Genomic DNA, 14,440 nt, shown 5'->3' with positions numbered 1-14,440 from the left:
TCCAGCCACCTTCCTTGGGCTTGGGCGGCCCCCGGACGCTTTCTACACGCTTAATTATTCGACAGATAGAGCCAGCCTGATTTCCAAGCCGGGCTCTTCCCGTCGGGTTTCGCTCGCCGCTTACTAGGGGAATCCTTGTAAGTTTTTTTCCTCCGCTTTATTGATATGCTTAAATTCAGCGGTAATCCCGCCGACTGGGTCGCAGGGGAGCGGCGCCGGTGACGGACGGCCGGGGTCGATCCGTCCGTTTCCGTGGCGGCGGGCGGCGCTTTTATCTCAGCTTTGATCCACCACGATAATAGCGACGCTCGTCGCCGGGGACCGGGATTTGAGCCGCCGCGGCGCGCGGTGCCCCGGGGCCGGGGTTAATCCGCCCCGCCCCCGGGCCCGGTGGCGGCGGCGGCGGGGACGGCGCGCGAGCGCGGCGCCCTCGCCTAAAGGGCCTCGGCGCTCTACTTTAAGCGCTCAAAGACTCAAAGTTCACGGGTTCACGGATTCACACCACACCATCGTGATTTCGCTTTCGCTCGTTTCTTCATCTCATCGAGCCTAGATATCCGCGATATCCGTATCCGTTAGAGTATCGGATCCGATCCGAATCGATCGGCAACACACGCGCAACACCGCTTTCCGAATTTCCTTTTTTTCAGACCGCTTTTTTTTTTTTTTTTTTTTTTTGCGCGGGCGGCGCGCGCCCGCCGCGATCGCGCGTAACCGAAGCGGTCCGGCTTCCCCGGGCGGAACGGATAGGATAATCCCGCCCGGCCCGCGCCGGTTTTGTTTTGTTTACTCGCTCGGGGTCGCTTCTGCGCAGAGCAGCAGTTTTCGACAATGATCCTTCCGCCTTCCAGTTCACCTACGGAAAAACTTTTGTTACGACTTCTCCTTCCTCTAAATGATAAGGTTCAAAGACTTCGCGACGCCGCCGGGCGGGCGAAACCGGCCCACGCCGCGCCGCCGCCGATCCACACTTCACCGACCATTCAATCGGTAGGAGCGACGGGCGGTGGTACAAAAAAAGGCGGGCGGGCGTGGGTAAAGGTCGAAATGATGACTCGACGCTTTACTAGGAATTCCTCGTTGAAGACCAACAACCAACAAATGATCTATCCCCCCCACGATGAAATTTTCAAAGATTACCCGGCCCGCCAAGGCCATAGCTAATACATCGATTATACATCGCGCGCGCCGCCGCGCATCTATCTAACATCACAGGCTGGCATATTGCCTTAAACTTCCGCGGCCTTCCGCGGCCATAGCCATAGTCCTCTAGAAGCCGGGCGGGAGATGATTCTCCACGAGCTAGTTAGCAGGCCGAGGTCTCGCTCTCGCTAACGGAATTAACCGCATAAATCGCTTCCACCAACTAAGAACGCCATGCACCACCACCCACCAGAATCAAGAAAGAATCAAGAAAGAGCATCAATCCTTAATCTTGTCCGACCTGACGTAAGTTTCCCGTTTTGAGTTGAAATTAAATTTAATTAAGCTCCAGCTCCACTCCACTCGTGGTGCCCTTCCCCTTTCCTTTAAGTTTTTAAGTTTTTACCATACCCCCCATAACCCAAAAAAACAAAACTTTGATAAGGTGCCGGGCGGAGTCCTATAAGTAATATCCGCCGATCCCCGGTCGGCATCGCTTATGGTTGGTTGACTAGGACTAGGTATCCGATCGCCGTCGAGCCCCCCAACTTTCGTTCTTTTCGATTAATGAAAACATCCTTGGCAAATGCTTTTCAAATGCTTGGTTCGCCTTTCATAAATCCAAGAATTTCAATTTCACCTTATGAAATGAATTAATGCCCCCGAATGCCCCCCCCTCTTAATCATTACTCCGATCCCGGCGCCAACGTAATAGGACCGAAATCCTATGATGTTATCCCATGCTAATGTATACAGAGCTTGGGCTTGCTTTGAGCACTCTAATTTCTTCAAAGTAATAAAGACACGAGGCAACGACCACGCCGCCGCGACAGATGCAGAGCGCATCGCGGCGAAGGGATCGGACGACGACGACACCGAAGCACCGACCGGACGGACCGGTCCCCAAACCAAAAGTCCAACCAACTTTAACTTTTTAAAACTTAAATATAAACGCTATATGAGCTGGAATTACCGCTTATGCTGCTGCACGGCACCGGACTTGCCCTCCAATGGATCCTCGTTAAAGGGATTTAGATTGTATTGTATTCCATTCCACCACCGACTCTAAGAGCCCGGTATTGTTATTTATTGTCACTACCTCCCCCCCCGATTGGGTAATTTGGGTAATTTGCCGCCTTCCTTCCTGTGGTGTGGTAGCCGTTTCTCCCCTCCCTCTCCGAACCCTAATTCTCCTCCCCACCCGCCACCACCACCATAGTAGGCCACTATCCTCCCACCATCGAAAAGTTGATAGGGCAGAAATTTGAATGATGCGCCGCGCACAAAGGCCGTATGCGATCCGATCCGAAGTTATCATGAATCATCAATCATCAACGGCATAGCCCAGCCCGCCGACCTTTTTTATTTATCTAAATAAATGCCCCTCCAGAGTCGGGTTTGTTGCACGTTTGTAGCTCTAGAATTACTACGGTTATCCGAATCCGAGCAGTACCATCAAACAAACTATAATCAAACAAACTAATAAGCCATTCGAGCCATTTCAGTTTTCATTAGTTCATTTCATACTTACATGCATGGCTTAATCTTTGAGACAAGCATATGACTACCGGCAGGGATCAACCAACCGTAGGTATTCCTTTTGGCGATTCCGCCGCATTCATTTTTCGAAGAAACGAAAGAAACGCGAGAGAGGTCGGCTATTTCTTCTGGGCGGATGCATGCGGGCCGGAAAAAAAAAACCCGAAAATCATCATCTCGCCAATCATCCCGAGCGCGGGATTGCTTTGTTGCTTGTTACCATACTACAAGCAACCCCCCCGCTTGGAGTCACACAAGCAACACGAAGCGAAGTTATGACCGCCGCTTCGAAAAACGGTGGAAAGCAATGACATACAACGAGAGCGCTTTTGCGACCGGTATGCAACATGAACCGACCTATTTCAACGGAAACTCCGAACTCCATTGTTTCAGAAAATGAAGAGGAACGGCACTCCAATAGTTCGCCGCCGAAGAAGAAGAACACGCCAAAGACACAGCATTACATTTACCACTTCGCCACACGCACACATCCCGATACCCCGACACACACCACCATTGCACCGCCCATCATCCGAGCCAACAAACACAAAAACAAAAAAACCGCAAACCGAAACAAAGCCGCAAAAAAAAAAAAAAAGCAAACAAACAAAAAGAAAAAGAGAATTCAAGATGTTTCCGCGAAAAAACATCCGAAGACATCCTTATCCTAGAAGAAGAACCAATATCATCCGGAGGGGGGATCCAATAATCCGAACCGGTCAATCCCAATCCATATCATCCAATCGAAATCAATCCCCCCCCGAGGCAACCAATATCAATTCGGGCAAATCCCCCGCCACGCCACGATACGACGGATCGTGGCTGGAACCCCCACACGAAAGACATTTCGCAACACCGCTTATGCTAGTTGCTACTCCGCCTATCGATCACCCATATATACCCGCCGACACCCCCCATATCCACCGTCCGTACTTCGGACCCGAACACAACTTCCTTTCGCGGAACACTTCCGCAGGTTCCGAGGAAGCTAATACACATCCGATCCGAGATCCAATATCGAGGTAACCAATATCTATTCGGGGCCATATCCCCCATACCATATCCATATATATACCACATATATAGACATTTTTCGCAACATGATGCCGCTGATGACTTTTGACTTTCACTTATGTATGTTCCGCCCTAGCCAATTTGTGTATTGCTTTAAAACTTCAAACGCGGAATAGGAAAGAAGCTCATTAAGATATGGCATCATCGGGGAACCAACATCGGAGGCAACCAATATCAATTCAACAATCCCCCGAACGGCCACGATACCATCGGCGCCCGCGAAAACCCACACCGAACATTTCCAACACCGACCAACAGTTGCTACTACTATCGATCTACTATATCGATCGCCCATATCATATCCCGACCGGACCGCGTTTGTAACTTAATCCGCGGGAACTTCCTTCCGCTGAACACTTCCGCAGGCCCGAGGAAGCTAATACACATCCGGCCCGAGAGAAGGATCCAATATCGAGGTAAACCAATATCTATTATCTCTATATCCCCATACCCCATACACCCATATATATATATATAAGACATTTCGAACATGATGCATGATGCTGACTTGACTTTCACACCAAGATATGTGCCCGCTTAGCCAATTTGTGTACGCTTTAAAACTTCGCCGGGAATAGGAAGAAGCTCGCATACATATGGCATCATCGGGGAACCAACATCGAGGGCAACAATAATATCTTTCCGGGCGATAAAATTGTGGGAAGGGGGCCAAAATGGTGAATGAAGGAAGCCGGAGAGAGCTTTGGAACACTCCAAACTCTAACCGGGAGGCAGTTGAAGAAATTCATTCACGAGGTGGCAAAAAGGAAATTTAGGTTGGGCTTTTAACCGTAATTTGAATGGCTAATGGCTACAAAATCGGCTCAAAAAAATGGCGCAAATCGAAATCAAAAAAAAAATGGGGGGGGTTGGTAAAATGGGGGTTTGGGGCTTAACGATCATTGATTTCGATTGATTTCCGGCCGTGGTGCCGAACATCTAAGGGCATCACGCACTGTTATTGCCTCAAACTTCCGTGGCCTAAGCGGCCATAGTCCCTCTAAGAAGTTGGCCATGGAGATGATTCTCCACGAGCTAGTTAGCGGTGAGGTCTCGCTAGCTTACGGAATTAACTGGACAAATCGCTCAACCAACTAAGAATGGCCATGCACCACCACCCATAGAATCAAGAAAGAGCTCTCCGATCAATCATCCTTACTATGTCCGGACCGGTAAGTTTCCCGTGTTGAGTCAAATAAAGCGCAGTTCCACTCCCCATGGTGCCCTTCCATCAATTCCTTTAAGAAGAATTAACTCTTAAGATATACAATTTAGTCTAAAGTAATCTAGTTTAGTTTTAAGAAAAAGGAGTTCTTGTAATGGTAACTAGGGTTAGAATAATCTAGATCTAGTTTTGAGTTTTGAATTAGTTAATTAATTAGTTTTCATTCCATTAATTAGTTTCATTCCTTGTTTTAGATTAGTTATTGGAATTATTATTTATCATTCATTAGATAAATCAAATATTAGTTCATAATAAAGTATACCACCCACTACACCTCAACAAACACATCTATCTAGTATACCACCCACTACACCTCTAGCTAGCACACCACACACCACACCTGAAATTATGGCAGGAGAAAGAGAGACTCCTCTCTCTGACTTTTACAAAGCCTTGAGCGATAGCCCTAAATCTTGCATCGTTCTAGAAAACCCAGTAGGGGATTTCCAAATCCCCTCAAATATATTTAATTTGTTACCCGTCTTTCATGGGTTAGACCTTGAAAAACCTTATCAGCACATGCGTAGGATTAACCAAGTCCTTACCACATTCCACCATCCTACGGTTGGTGCTAAACAAATTAAACTGAGGGTATTTCCCTTCACCTTAGCCCGATAAAGGCGTCTTGGTTAACCGCCAAGCTTAATTCTCAGGAATCGTGGGCCAAACTTGTTCACCGTTTATGGAACATTTTACCCACCCCTAAAGACGGATGAAATGCTTTCCAAGATTCATTTCTTTAGACAGAATCCTCATGAATCATTTTCAGAGGCTTGGAATCGTTTCACCGATCTTCTTATAGAGTGTCCACACCATAACCTAGCAAAAGACACGTTAGTTCGTGCCTTTTTCAAAGGACTCCTACACCACCATAAAGAAGTCCTTGACATAATGAATGGTGGTAGTTTCCTAAGTAAAGGAGCCTCAGAGGCATATAAATTTTTAGAAGAACAAACTAATTGAAATAATAACTGGGGGGGGTAGTGATGATATCTCCCGTTCCGCTAGTTCTTCTACAACAGTTAAGGTCGCCGGTATGTTTGAGATGAAACCCGATCCTGAGCTTAAAACTCTAATCAAATCTTTCACTAAAAAGGTAGAGGCTATTTCTGTACAACAAAAGCCTATCCCCGTCATGAATGTAAATTCCAATCCATGTAGTTTCTGTTGGAGTCCTGAGCATCCCGATTCCTACTGCCCTCTAGCCTATGAACATGCTTGTTCTATTAATAGCGTTCCTAACGCCCCTTGGAGACAAAATCCCAACTTCGGTTGGAGAAATAATCAACAAGTCACACCTCCAGGGTACAATGATCAAAATATTAGGCCAGCAAACAATTACAATCAAGCTCCACCTAGGCAAGGACAAGGTCAGGGTATTTATAATAATTATAACAACCAAGCGCAACCACGACAAGGTCAAGCACAAGGTCAAGGTAGTTATAATAATTATAATGCTAATAGAGGCATCGTTCCGGTGAATAATAACTACCATAACCCACCTGTTAATAATCAACAAGAGATAGTTCTAGTCACACCACCCGTGACCACTACTCCTCCACAACCGGATCATCTTGACGCCTTCATACAGGTTAGCCAACAACTTTTCCAAACCATGGCTCAATCTAACTAACAACTATTCCAATCCATGGCCCAATCTAACCAAAATATGTTACAATCTATTAATCATTTAACACAATAGTTAGCCCAAGATAAAGCCCAACCCAAAGGTGTGTTTCCAGGTCAAGCGATACCTAATACTAAAACAACAAACACAGCCTTTGAGGTAACCGGTAATACTAGTAAAGAAAATGAAAACGTAGGTGAGCTAAATGCCATCACCACTTTTCGTTCTGGCAGAGTGGTTGATAACAAAGTAACTATGCCTATAGTTACCCCACCAGTAGTCCTTACACCTGCTACTTTACTAGATACCGAAATAGTAACTGATGATCCTACCCCTATAGAAGTACAAGTTAAACCCTAACCTAAGAAACAGAAAGCCAAGGCTAAACATCCTGTTGATACATATACTAAATATAGAGAGAAACCACCGTTTCCCCAAAAATTAGCCATGTTAACTAGGGATACAAATTATGAGGAGATTAGGGACGTTTTCAAGAATCTAACTATAAACCTTCCCTTTCGCGAAGCTATTAAAAAGCTACCACACCATGCTAAGTTTCTTAAGGAGTTGTGTACTACTAGGCGTAAGACCAATATACCAAAAGACGCCTTTTTAACAAAACAATTCCCAACTCTATCTAAACATAACGGAATTGTTAAGTACAAAGACCCTAGTCGTCTTACTGTACAATGCACCGTAGGAGATTCCTATACGACGACCGCGCTATTAGACCTAGGGGCTAGTGTTAACTTACTCCCGTTTTATTTGTATAAACAAATAGGTCTAGAGGAGATGCAACCTACTAAAATGATGTTGCAATTAGCTGATCGGTCTATTAAGCATCCTAAGGGTGTAGTAGAAAACGTGCTGGTTAAGGTTTAGGATTTCTACTATCCGGCTGATTTCGTCATCCTCGATACAGAAGTCGTTAACGACTCTATTCCGATCATCTTAGGGCGGCCTTTCCTGGCAACTGCCAACGCGCTTATAAACTGCCGTGACGGTTCGATGTCTTTGTCCTTTGGCCATCTTTATGTGGAAGTAAATGTTTTCAAAACAAAGACACAGTTACCTGATTCGTCTAAGGATGGAGAGGTTAGAATGATCAAGAGCTTCGCTCGAGATTATTTCAACAACATGTTTCCTGATAATCAGATGCCCAAATTTCTTTCCTTTGGAAGTTTAGACTCCAACGTTTTCATCCCTACACTAGTCGATACACATATTATGGATGAGGACGAGATTGATGACTTTCTCAAAGATACAGAGGAATACCATAGTCGATACATATGTTTTAGATAAAGTCTCGAGTATCTGACTATAAAAGACTCATTTTATTCTTCGGTGTGCTACATTCCAATCTTATATATTGGTTAATGCACCATTAAGGTAACCGGGCCCTCCCTATGGAGTGTGTGGCTGTAAGTACCGGATCCTAAGTCCACATTTAACATAATTCACGTTTTCCACTCTTGCATGTTTTCTTGGTTTTTGAGTCATGTGTCTCTATGGTGTGAATTATGTCTTTATTGCTTATTGTTTTTCCTTCAATTAATCCATTATTTATAACCAAGAAAAGTAAAATATATATATATATATATATATATATATATATATATATATATATATATATATATATATATATATATATATATATATATATATTAAATCATAAACATAGTAATCTAGGAGGTCTCGTGAATCTAACTTTAAAAGACCCATTTTTGTAAAACAAATTTTCTAAACTCTGTTGTAAAAAATTTGTTTGGGGGTGGGGTGTTCGTGTTTCCATCCTTGATTGTTCTATGGTCCAATTATGTTGCTTAGGCCGTTTAATTATATTCCGATTCGAGTTAACATAATCTATGAATTTAGATTTCATTCGTTCGCATAACTTACGTCATGCACGCACTTTGGTCGGAATAGAGTGTTTTATGGATTATTGGATTGGAAATTCTCTCCTGATCATTTCCATATCTCAGTCGCAAAAATCGGACCGGTAACGAAGCGGCAATGTTAGTTTGAAGTTGCGCTAAAAATCATTTTTTTTCAAAAAAATCAATTTGGGCTTGGGCCCAAAACTTCAAGACGCGTCTGGCAGCACCTAAGCCTTTCTTTCAAACCAACAGTCGCGTTTTTCTTCTTCTCCAAACAGCCATTAACAAAAAACTAAGCTTCAAACCCTAAACCAAAGTAAAAATAAAAGGAAACCTAACTACACCCACGCCCACAAGCTATGCCCACCTAAAATCTTCTCCAAACCACAAACACCAACAATTTCCACCACTGAAACCACCAAAAATCCAAGAATTTGGAGCTGCCGCGCCACCACCGCACCACCACCATTGTTTTATTAGTAAGGGAGTCTCAAACTCCATCACCACATTCCATTTAAACCCCCAAATCAGTTCAAACTTCCAATGGCTCAACAATGTCAGATTTTGCCGGAGCACGCGTTTACTGCCGACCACTTCGCTCCGTTTTATGGTGACGAAATGGTTAGTAGAGATTGGAATAGTTTGTAGTACTCGACCGACGACTTTTACCCCAAAGATTTGGTCCGACGGTTTTACAACACGAGGGAGTTGGATGGGAATAGAATTTTTGTTACGGTGGCAAAGAGGAGCAAAGAAGTATCTACTGGGTTGTTGGCTGAGATTCTAGGCATTCCGCCTAGAATCCATCTCAATGCCACATTACAGGAGTCCCAATTTACTGGGGTAGAGCCTTTGATGCACAAGACTGTTGATAAGTCTAAAAAGAATAGTTTACCTACGAAATGAACGATAAAACTCAAAACACAAGTAAACTAAAACTTTAGCTGTATGCTCGGTTATCAAAGATTGTTATCAACTCTCGGTGCTATTGCACTAAGTGGAGTAGGTAAGTTCATTCCACTCTTAGTTCTTTAGCATGCAATGTTTTCTATTTTAATCAATCTATCCTAAGTCTAATGAGAGCTTTACGAGGGGAATTATACTAACAAGACGCGATAATTCAAATAACAAGGTATTAACTAAAATGATTCGACTACGGAATGTTATGTTGATTCTATGATAAGGAATTAGGGGGGATTGATTCCACCTTAACTCAACTTAATTCACTAACGACGAATCATCGTAATCCGAATTGAACTGCTACGCAGAACAATTAGTTCTTCCTAATCCCTAATTACACATGGCATTTCTACCAATTCATAACTAGCATGTGAACGATTAAACTCATTCTCATGGTGAATTAATTGTTTCTAGAGTGGAATAGAAATTACGACTAGCCTACGCTAACACAAATCAAGCTTTCGTCAAGGCTTCTCAACACCCTCTAATGGAGGTTTAGCCGAGAATCATCACGCTATCATTCCCAATCAAATTCGAACAAGACATGATATAAAGATTGAAACTTGCTTAATTTAAACTTCAAATTGCAACTACTCATGCAAGAATTATTTCAATCTAATAAAGACAAACAATTGAATCTAAGAATTGAACTAATTAAGTAATGGAAATGAACTAGATTATCAAGAACACTAATTTATTAATCTAATAAAAATCAATACAATAATGTAATACTGAATTTAAAACAAGATATGAAACTAATTAAAATGGATTCTAAATCTAGATCTACAATTATTCTATTCTAACCCTAGCTACCATTTTCTAGAACTAGTTTTTCTAAACAAAAACTAGATAACTTAAGAACTAAGCTTTTCTTTGTTTTTATATATTTTAGATCAAAAAATCGTGTATGGGCTTGGAGCCATGTTTTGGGCCAGAAAATCGGGCCCAAAACCAAATTGCTTTAGTCCAAAATTTACTCTTCACCTGCAATTTACTTCAATAGACGTTTCGTCCACTTCTGCTCCTCCGATTGGGTAAAGGATTGGACCATTGGAAAGCTCTTTCCTAGCCAGTCGTTTTAACATAAGATAGGCCTAATTCCGAGGTCTGAGTCCAAAGATACGGCCTTCGAAAGTTCTACTAACTTTGTGTGCTGTTTCTGCCCGCGTTGACTTTGACTTTTCAGCTTTGATCAGGCTTTAGAAAGGCTTTTTCTCATTGAATCTTGGGCTTTACTCATAGAACTTCTTAGCAACCAACCCTTGCTCCTTTATCTCGCCAAAGTGGCACATTTCTGCACATAATTGACTTTACTGCCTGGAATACATAAAAATACATAATCAGTATTAACTCTTGTTTATTACTCGCATAATTGGTCTAAAAGTATGATTGTTAAGGGGTTAAAACTACAATTTTGGGCTCTTATCAACCACCCCCAAACAGCATTTTGCTTGTCCTCAAACAAATATGAGAAATTAGCATAAGTGACCAAAAATGGAGTTCTAACTGCTCTTGTTTCGCTGAGTGCGATTGCATTGACCATATGCAACAAGGCCTTAAACCGCTAGGAATTCCCTAGTGGACGAGTTATAGCCTCGTGAGAGTTTTACAGTGAAGGTACTCACAAAGTTCATCTATACTACAACGACTAAGAAATAAAACAATTGTTTCCTTATTCATGCTCCAAATTATCTATATATCTTACTAGCAATGAATACAGAATAATCAAGTCGAAACCTAAGCTAATATATGCATAATAATAATTCATCTACGAATAAACATATATACAATGAGTAAAACTATGAAATGCCTAGCAGGTCCGTTTCTGAAAACTCGGAATAACGTCCTTAAGTAGGTCCTCACATAAATGTCAAGACAAAAACCACTCTAATTTTTCCGCTCAAGTTTCGCTACTCCAGTGTGCAGGGGCACACTTTACCTTACAATCTCAATGACACAGAAGGAAGCCGGAGTCGATCAAACACATCTGCCAATTACTATCACACTAACCTATTTCTAATTGAGCTAGAGTTCTTTATTAGGTGTTGCGGGGATTAGGAGATGGTTTAAGAAGGAAGGAAATGGATATTCAAAAGGGACAAGTCTGAGATAATAGAGTCTTCGTATTATGTAACTAGAGAAAACCTTGTTATTTACTTTTGCTTCTACACTTTGTTTCCATCCTTAGTCATATTTTTCTTTTTCTTTGGCTTTTGACTCCCTTTTATTCTATTTTTGGAGTTTTTATTTTATTTCTATTTTTATTTTTTTCTTTTCTTTTCTTTGGATGGAAACTTCTTTTCTTTTTCTGAAGCAACTAACAAATTCTTGATTTCACAGGTCTCTCTTTTCTATTCTTCATCTCTATTCTCAGACTTATTCAAAGAATAGGTATGCTGATTTTTTATTTTATTTTGTTTTGTTTTTGTAACAGGGTAAAGGAATTGTTGTTTAAGAAAGGCTAAATAAAGGCTCAGAGGGGCGACTAGTGGAAAATAATTTCATAAGGTTGGAATTCCTGGCCATATCGATCCAAAGAGGGCCTAAATTCTCGCTTAGGATATGGGATAGTGATCTAGCAAGTGGACGTGTGATTTCTCTATCCGGATTTTACTTCTCCCTTGTGTCATTTCTCAAATGTTTCGCTCATATAAGGTTTTAGGCTATATTCTCAGAGGATTTGTAGAATAAGTACTCTAGCCTAGTTTTCATAAACTTACTACCAACAATCATAGATACTCATGTAATATATTCATAGATAGATGCAAATATTATTACCTACATATTAACCTAAGTTTCAAAAGATTATTCTAATGCAAAAACTACGTGAGACTTTTAGATTATTAAGAGCATAGAGAAAGAACAATACCGATATTCCTAAGTGTATAACATAAACTTATTTATATTTTTGAAATTTTTGAAATTTTAACTAGAAAACAAATGCACATTATACATATCTATATCCTAACAGATGCCTTAATTACACGTGTTTCTATGCCCCCCCCCCAAACAAGAAGCATGATTTGTCCTCAAAGCATTTAAATAAAGAGGGTAGAAAAATACCATGGAAACGCATGAAATTCTGGAACATCTGCAAAATAAGGTTAGAACATGCTAATATAGGAAATAAAAACTGACCCAACTCTATAAGAGTTCCACCCGTTATGGGGTTAACAGAGTTAAATTGCTTGGGACATAAGCAGACACTAACTGGAATTAAAAACTTACCTTATCTCCCGCTTTTATTCATCATTCTCCTCATCCTCTCCTTTTATAAAGAAGTGAGGTTCCTTCGCGTCCTGCCATGCTATGATAATTTGGCAGGCTTCACGCCATTTATCATCTATGGTTGCTAACCTATTAAGCGCCACTTGGTCTGATGGGGTGTAAGGTGCAACCTGATGAGGTTGTATCCGCCACCCTTGCCAAGTCATTGCACAGAAAGATCGAATAATACTATTGGTGGGTCGCACCGTGTCTATCCTAATCCAATCCATGAAACGTGTACAAAAACAGGAAAGAAACATAGCATAATACGACAAATTAGAACAGGCATAAGAAGGTACTTACGCCTCATGCTATGGGCACGAGCTAAACTAGAAATTAAAGTTCGGGGAAGGTAATAGAACCGGCGTCCCGTGGCTAAAGCAAGGAAAACGCTGCAAGTGGTGTCATTCACAGAAGAAAAATGCCATTCCCCTAAAATGTTTAGCATGATCCAAAACATAACAGTTCATATGTTCATGGACAGGCTACCAAGGGCGACGTTATATTCCCCTTGGTCCTCGATACAGAAAATGCCTGCCCCATAAGCCTCATGCAAATACTCGTATGTATAGACATACATATTATCTACCCTATAGCACCGTGGGTCTTGTATTTCAGCTGGCATAGCAAGTCCTATAACAAATGCTAGCAAAAACCTGGTAATTTCCATTGGTTTATCGTTAATGTTGATGGAGAGCACTTGTTCTCCATCTGGTCTCTCAAAGAATATGCAATTATCATAAAAATAAGATGCAAGTGCTGGAGAATAAAGTTAATCGTCTCTTACCATAAAAGCGGTCCCAGCTCACGATGTGATCACCTCACAAACCAAGCACCATAAGTAGTGCTTTGGAACAAATCTTCGGAAGACTGTTCCGGTATTATTGTAGGAGATGTCATCTCAAAACGACCCTCTAGAATAGCTGCAACTATCCTAGAACAGCCCTCAGAAAACTATATATTTCTGGTCTACGGAAGTCGGTATGCGAGTGCGCCAGTGTTTCAGGCGGTTTCAAGAGCCATTTGGGCGCGAAAGTCGCGATCAACATGGGCGCAGGTGCGCTCTGAGGTGCTGATGTTTGAAAATTGAGAAGAAAAGTGGGAAACGTGGGAGTGAAAGGTGAGTGATGGAAGTTAGGTGTAGTGTGGGTTGTGAGTGTAGAATGAATGAAGTTTTTATAGGTTTTAAGTTGCTAAATGGATCGGGAAGTTGCCAAAGAGCTTTACGACAATTTCCGGAAATAATAAAATTTCCAAACCCGAAAACGGAAACAACTCATATTCTGGATTCTAAAACAACCCTAGTATCTTTTAGGTTGAATTTAGGATAGAACTACCTAACTTATCGAGATTTCATCCTACCCAATATTTATTCATAGATATGCCCATATCGGCAATATTCTCACCCTAACTCCGAAATAACTTCTAAAAATGAGGGTCATATAAAAATCATGCTGGAATAAATAATACCACCCCCAAACAATTTGGGAAGGTGGGATCAATATTAAACAACCATGCACAATGAAAATAACAACATTATATTAATTTTGTCATTCAAAGTACATTTCACTACAAAATTCAAATCTAAGAAATTTAAAACTTACATTGAAAATAAATAACAACAATAAAAAACAACAACATCAAATATCAATCTATACAATCCCTAAACACGTCGCAACTGGTAGTGGAGGGCACACGCTCAAGAGGTGGCTCCTGAGCTCCCGATGG

At 41.7% G+C, this 14,440-nt stretch overlaps 2 pseudogenes; both read right to left on the bottom strand.

Annotated features, from left to right (window-relative positions):
• The window catches only part of LOC147473625 (25S ribosomal RNA), a pseudogene marked incomplete at its 3' end in the record, with an annotated part of 3,067 nt that extends 2,865 nt beyond the window's left edge, over nucleotides 1–202 (bottom strand).
• Nucleotides 203–829: 627 nt separating this feature from the next.
• LOC147473624 (18S ribosomal RNA) lies at nucleotides 830–2,731 on the bottom strand (annotated as a pseudogene).
• Nucleotides 2,732–14,440: the final 11,709 nt, after the last annotated feature.

The sequence above is a fragment of the Coptis chinensis genome, unplaced genomic scaffold, assembly GCF_015680905.1.
Source record: "Coptis chinensis isolate HL-2020 unplaced genomic scaffold, ASM1568090v1 utg2180_pilon_pilon, whole genome shotgun sequence".
NCBI lineage: Eukaryota > Viridiplantae > Streptophyta > Magnoliopsida > Ranunculales > Ranunculaceae > Coptis > Coptis chinensis.
The sequence above is the reverse complement of the archived record's forward strand: the minus strand, read 5'-3'. Positions and strand labels throughout refer to the sequence as shown.